A 6,769-nucleotide genomic window follows, 5' to 3' on the forward strand; every position below is an offset into this window, starting at 1 on the left:
AGGGAGCACGTGCATGCGTGGTGCATGCACAGCTAGCTCTTGGATGTGTTCTGACCCTTTTGGCAGCGGCTGAGTGAAGATGCCCATACACAATATACAGGGTCCTCTATAAAAACGAGCAAGCTGTTCATCTGTAATAACTTTGCGTAAATCAAGTGCACACCTTGAAGAGGAAATTCAGTTGCTCATGTCTCCTAAAAAAGGCATAGCAGCAATAGAAAAAGATTTCACAGAAATTACAGTGTATGGAACTAAAATTCTATGGGAGATATGCCTAAACTTCCAGGAGGGCTGTGAAAAATCTAAGTCTCTGCTTCAGTGTATAGTGTTGTAGGTAGTATAATGATAATGTCACAGCTCCTTGAGCTTGGTGTTCAGAGGCAACAGGTAATATAAGTCCCTACTGAGACAATGAAATAGAGCACAAAGAATTTGCTTGATGTCCTCCAACCACTATTCTGCGATTTATCAGTGCTCCCAATAATAGGAGGTTGTGAGTGCTCCTTAGAACTCCTGGTCACCTACAGAACAAATATGTATGGAATATAGCTGCTCTCTGGCTGTCCGAAAGCATCTCTTTTCTTAGATGACTAAAAAAAAACCACCTGCTGGCTCCCTAGAGGTGGGGTGGGGGGGAGGGTTATTTTTATTTTTTAAAGGCGGCAACAATTTATTATGAATTTTAGTCAGATAACAGAGCTCAGGTGTAGTTGTAATTTCTTTAATGAGGTAATCAATAGATTAACAATGCTTCTGGAGATAAACAACAGAATATATACTTTGACAGATAAATTAACGTGGTGTTTTGTAAACCATAGAAAACCGATAAAGTTCACTGTGCAGTCCACTAGTCTCATCCTCCATAGTGCTTGCTTCACTTCCTACCAGAAGTCTTTCCCAGTCAATTCATTTTAGCACTATAGTTGTGAGGCATTTGTGAGGAGTTTTGAAAACTCCTGGACAGATCACCGGATCAGATCTTTTAGTCGGCTTTTTGGTCAATAGGCATCTGAAGGGCACAGGGGAAAATACTTAATCTGGCCCAGCGAAAAAACCCATAAATTTGCACTCAGAGTGATATATGGCCCAATTCATTGCTTGCAAGGAAGGACATACTTCTGACTGGCTTTTCATTTATAGATTTACTGGGGACTAGGAGTTTTGAGCTAAGTCTATTGGCATTTTCCCCTCTTCCAAGCCAACAGCACTCCAAGGTGTAGCACTCACAAACGGTGATGTAGTAGTAGCTGTGCAGGTCCACAGCTTTTCCAGGTGTGTGGCAGTTGCATCCAGCCCCAGAACATGTTTGGATTTTGACCGATACATTAATTTCTGCTTTGGATCAGAAGGGTGTTAAAAAAATCAGCTTTACAGAAGGGAGTGGAAAGAGCAAATATTGCCTTGCTTTGATTTCTAGCATTAAAAGTAGACTTCAGTCAGCAGAATGAACCAGAGCTAAGCATTCTAGATTGGATTTTTCTCAAGCCTAAACAGAGTTGTTTGACTGCAGGTGGTAAGAACTACAAAGTTTCAGTGCAGCCAGAGGAGTTCTTTCCCCCAGGGTCATGGATGGTTTCACGAGCTAGCCTAACTGCTGCGTGAAGGTTTCAGTCTCTTACGTGGACACACAATGGGCATCTGATACTTGTGTAGTACTGGCTATTTTTTGCAGTTTCTAAAACTTCAGAAAAAAAATGTAATTACGCTTCACAGTCGCAATACTTAAGAGTTTCAGTGGGAAATCTGAGCCTATTATTGTGTGGTATATGAACATAGCAAAAGGAAAACCAAGCCTTATCCTAGGGAACTCACAAGCTTGTATTATGGCTAGGTGAAAAAAGGAGGAAGAAACAAACTAGAGAAGAGGAGGATGAAAGAACAAGGTTTCAGGGAAGACAAACATTGTGTGGGTGGGGAGCAGTAATTTCAGCTCATTGCTCAGCTATAGTCTAGAATTTTTAAGTCTTATCAGCTCACCATGTCTTCTTTTTAAGTTAACAGTAAATCTCAAAATTATTTCAATGAATGCAAGATTGGCCCTACTGTTTGCTAAAGTTTAAAAGCTAAGTCAATTGAAAATTGATTTGAAAGCTGATCACGAGTGTGCTAGGCAGAAAGCTTTCTTTCGTGCTCCTAGGTTTCAATTCTTGGATGGAAACAACAGTAAACTCACTTTGAAGACCTTCTAAAAGCTGTCTCTGCAAAATCATTTTTGCTTTCATCTCACAGAGAATATGATTCAAACAAACCACATTATACATTCCAGTTTCATAATACTGAAAAAGAGTAGAAGTCTTTCAGAGAATCTGGCACCTAACAGCTGTTGCCACTAGAGTTGTAAACTCTACTTACGTAAAAACCTGCCAAAGTATTAATTTTTAAATACATACATTTTTAAGCCTTATGTTGACATCACAGCTTTTTATCAGAATATAGGTTTCCCCTGTTCTGGCTCTCTTGGCCATGCCACACTACTTAGCAGTCTTTAAACAAAGTAAGGAAGGCAGATAAACAAACTTGGGGAGGAACGGATTGTTTAGCTGAGATTTTAATCACATCACTTAACTCCAGTGGATGGAGACAATACTGCAAGAGCGGTAATTCTGCAAGGGTAAGCGCTGCAGTTTTCATCTCATCTTTGAAGACCTTCCTCTACACCCCTACCAGGGCAGGGCACAGAAAGAAGATTAAGGAAGAGTCCAGGCAGGACTCTAGGAAGCAGAAGCAGCAGCAGGATACTATAAACATAATCTTACTTTTTTCCAATTTACTTATTCCATTCAAGGCCTCTCTACTACTGGGATATAAAAGGAAAGTAAAACCACTAATACCTCTTTATGTAAGGAAAAAATAAGCATGGACATACTGTAAGCAGAAAGGGACTATTTAGGGAATTCTTCATGCTTTGAAGTCTTTGGATTTCAGATGGCAAGTAATATGATAGATATATGATGCACACAGCACATGAGTCTGTGCAACCCCAATCTGAATCTTCAAAGGAAGCATCAGAAAGCTTTAGAGGACAAATGATTGCATCCCTTCCTCCTATTTTAATGATGGAAGGCCTCTGAAACCATAGGTCATTCTGTGAAAGCCTGTTATTAAGTCTTAGAGATCCTACCTGCCGAGTCTCACTTCAGAGCCCAGCACTTTTGTTTAGGGACACCGACATCTGCACAGTCTTTCATCTCAGCACAACTCCATAGAGGGTTTTTTAGGTGAGCACCACTGCACTGCCTTCAAATCGCTGATCTTTGAGTCCTTGCTGAGGACTGATTGAAGGCCCAGCAGTCTAGCACATAAAGCATATACATCTTTCTGTGTTTTTCAGACCTGTGATGATTCAGTGTTGAGATAAAACGATAGCCATTAGCAGTCACCACGGAGTCCCTAACTCCGAGCTTTCACTGTTACAGAACTATGAAATTCTTCCTTTTATGTAAAACCAATAGCATCAGCCACTAGACATTTCAAGAGTGGAGATACCATTAAAATGCAAAACCAAAACCTCAAAATGAACAAGATATTTGTCAGTTATCTTCATCCTTCCATCTGTAGTCAGCAGGCACTTTTTGGTCCTCTCAGTTCATAAACTTTACCATGGACAGGACCCTTCACGCTCAGCTGCTGGATTGAAGCCATGTCAGCGGCTGTCTGTTACCTAGTATTATAATTCAGTAATGAAAGAAGATCCAATAAATTATCAACAGCCACAGTCCTTGAGTCACCCAGAAAATACCACTTGCCAGAAACAGAATGAGCTCTACTGTAGAGAGGCTTTGTGTCTTTAACAACTGCAGCAGAAAAAATTAAGGACATGGGAGATCAGACAAGTTGACATTCCTTTTAAAAGCAAATGTTCTCACTCTTCAGGTCAAGGTAAAGAGGCATCTGAGGATTTTGCTACTCCTTCGTAAACACAGCAGAGCCTTGTCTTCCCCTCACACTTACTATCCCCAGAGCAGCTGCTCCTGATCTGGAGAGGAATTCATATGGACCTGATGCAGATGCACCTATAGTTAGGGCACGCGGAGTGCTCTGACAAAGCAACCCTGAACTCAACTGCTGGGGGGGTTATTTTTCCTCATACCGTGTTATATCGCAAAAGCTTTACTTCTCAGCTGAGCTGGCTCCTGCCCTTTCTCTGCTGCCCCAATGCCACCGTTGGTGGAGCTGCACCCGTGCTTCAGCAAGTCTCCAAGACATCGCACTTGTCTCGTCGTCTAATCTTGCTCTGAGCAAGTCTGCGCAGCTTGGCACTAATAACCCTGGCAGCTGTCTGGATTATGAGCAGTACCTCCACGATGACAGTGTTCAGAAGTGACTTCACTAGGTCAAGCATTGTACAAACACACAGTAAAAGACAGCGCAGCTTAAATAAACAGGGAAAGGATGGAAGAAATCCTTATTTAATAGGTGGAGAATAGAAGCGCTGAAATTCAATTATTTACTTCAGGATACACAAGGAGGCACAGACCACAGGAAGTGCAGGTTACCAGAATCCTTGTTTGCTGCTTTAAATACAGGACAAATTCCCATCACCTTTCCTCACACAATCTTAAATAAGATCACTTGGAGCTTTGGGAATTCACACGTGGAATATTTAGTAAGTGGATGCTGGAGCGCATCTGCAAATGCTAGGATTGGACAGAGCCTGGCAGCAGAAGGTGTGCGAGATACCTACTGTTGACCGGGACTATCTAGCAAGAAAGTAGGGGATTGTTAGAGTGGGCTTCTTGCCTGTTGTCCTTGCTGATAAGACGTTCACTGCCACTCCTGTCTCTTCTCCCTGCTACAACTAACCTCTCGCCCAAGTCCAGTAGGAGAGCAGCTGGTTAGTGGTGGGAAGGACAGCAATCTTTGGCACCAACAAAGGTAACTACAGCCCCACTCACCTGGTTAAACGGGGACTCCGCTGTGCTGCCATGCCTGTTACAGGAAACCTGTGACCTTTCTGAGCCACCTCTGTAAAAATCTAAGCCCAGAGGGAAATTTGTCTTAGGTTCCTCCTAGCAATGGTCTATTTTAATCAGGATTGTTGCTAGTTCTTCTGTAGGAAGGGCATCAGACACCACAAAGCACGGTGAACTGTCAGGTGAATGATGTTGAAATCACCAGATTGCATTCAGCCTTGATGTTAATATTGCCAACTGCTGTGAAATCACCCTGAGTCACCGCTGTGAAATTTGTTGAAGAGCAGCAGGGAGAGCTGTGCTCTTCTAGCACCGGTCAAGAGGCTTTGTTAGAATAATCAAAGCATTATTGCTGCTAAAGCAGACGTGCCTATCTCTGGGCCTTGCGGTGGGATACCGTTCAGATTGTCCCAGCCTCGCTGCTTGGTTTCCTGATACATTCCCAAAGAAACATTGCGTGTACCTTCGCTGGCCCTACTTGGCCCCATCCAGATAATTTTCTGCGCAAATGATCGGTAGTCTACCAAACAATAAAAATTAATGTTTTCACTTGATGCTTTAATTTCATTTGTGGGGAGGCCCACATTTCACTGCTGACTGATTAAATGTGGTGGTAAAAGGTACAATCTTGTGGATCTCAGTACACTCGTAGCATCCTTTTGAGGAGAGAGCACTTGCGGGGTGGAAGTGTGGATGCATTTAGGAAGAAGCTTGGTACAAGCTGATTCCCCTTCTGTGCTCCCCCAGAATAACTCAATTTGCTATTGTTTAGAAGAAAAATAAAAATCAGCTTATGTGTTCTGTTCTGTAGGGACAGATTTTTTTTCTTCCCCCCTGTAATGCAAATACGCTTCAACGTCAAGAGGAAAATGACATGCAGGGGGAGATGGGCCAGAACAGTCATCGACTAATTTTATGGCATGGTGGGCCTCCCAGTTCCCATTGGTCTGCCCTTCTCCCTCTTGCACTTGGGAAGCTTTAATTGAAGTGAGTGTAGTTTATTGATTTTTAGCATAAGGTAATGTGTTAATAGTCAGAGGAGGTCAAAGTAACTTTAGGCCAGTCTAGAGAGGATGTAATGAGACATTAAGGACGTGTAGTGGATTAAAGATCTGTCTGTGTTTTCAATGAAATCAGAAGTTGCTTTGATTTTAGCAGCAAATGTTCTAGCCATAAGAAGGGAAAAATGTACTATTTCTTTATCTAAAGACAAAGTTACTTTAAAAAAGAAAAAGCAAGGATCTGGAAAGTCAGGACATTAAAGTATTATCTAACTCTGGTTTTATGAGATAATAATTTTTTTATCTTATATACTTACATTTAGCTCAGTTAAGCCATAAAGGCACAAATTCAGTGGGATGCTGAGGAAGCAATTGTATTCTAAAGTAAAGTTTGAAGGTTTTTTTCAAGTTTTCCTATAGACAAGTGGACTCTGAGGAGCAATTGCAGTCCATGGAAAATAATAGGCTTGTTTTGGCATTTTTTTTTTTAGTCTTTTTAGATCCAGTAAAAATGAAGACTACAAGAAGATCGCAAAGTTTATAACAAGAAGTGTTCTTGTAGCTTATAGAGATGTCTGACAGCACTGGCTGCTAGTCCAGCGAGCAAAATATTTTCTGTATGATTAGTTCTCCTGGGAGGGATGGTACCACAATTCCACTGTCTACCATCTTCATCGTTTTCTTGTTGTTGCAGGTGGAGCCTATGTAAGTCTGAACTGGCAAGAGATCAAACTGTTCAATTGAATTTAGCTACATTTAACATTATCATTTACAGCAGATCTGATGCTATATAGAACTATGTGCTATGGTCAAAATGGATATTTAGAGCAGTTTTTTCCAGAGGCTGGCTCCTCT

Source organism: Fulmarus glacialis, unplaced genomic scaffold (assembly GCF_000690835.1).
Source record: "Fulmarus glacialis isolate BGI_N327 unplaced genomic scaffold, ASM69083v1 scaffold39902, whole genome shotgun sequence".
In the NCBI taxonomy this organism is placed as follows: domain Eukaryota; kingdom Metazoa; phylum Chordata; class Aves; order Procellariiformes; family Procellariidae; genus Fulmarus; species Fulmarus glacialis.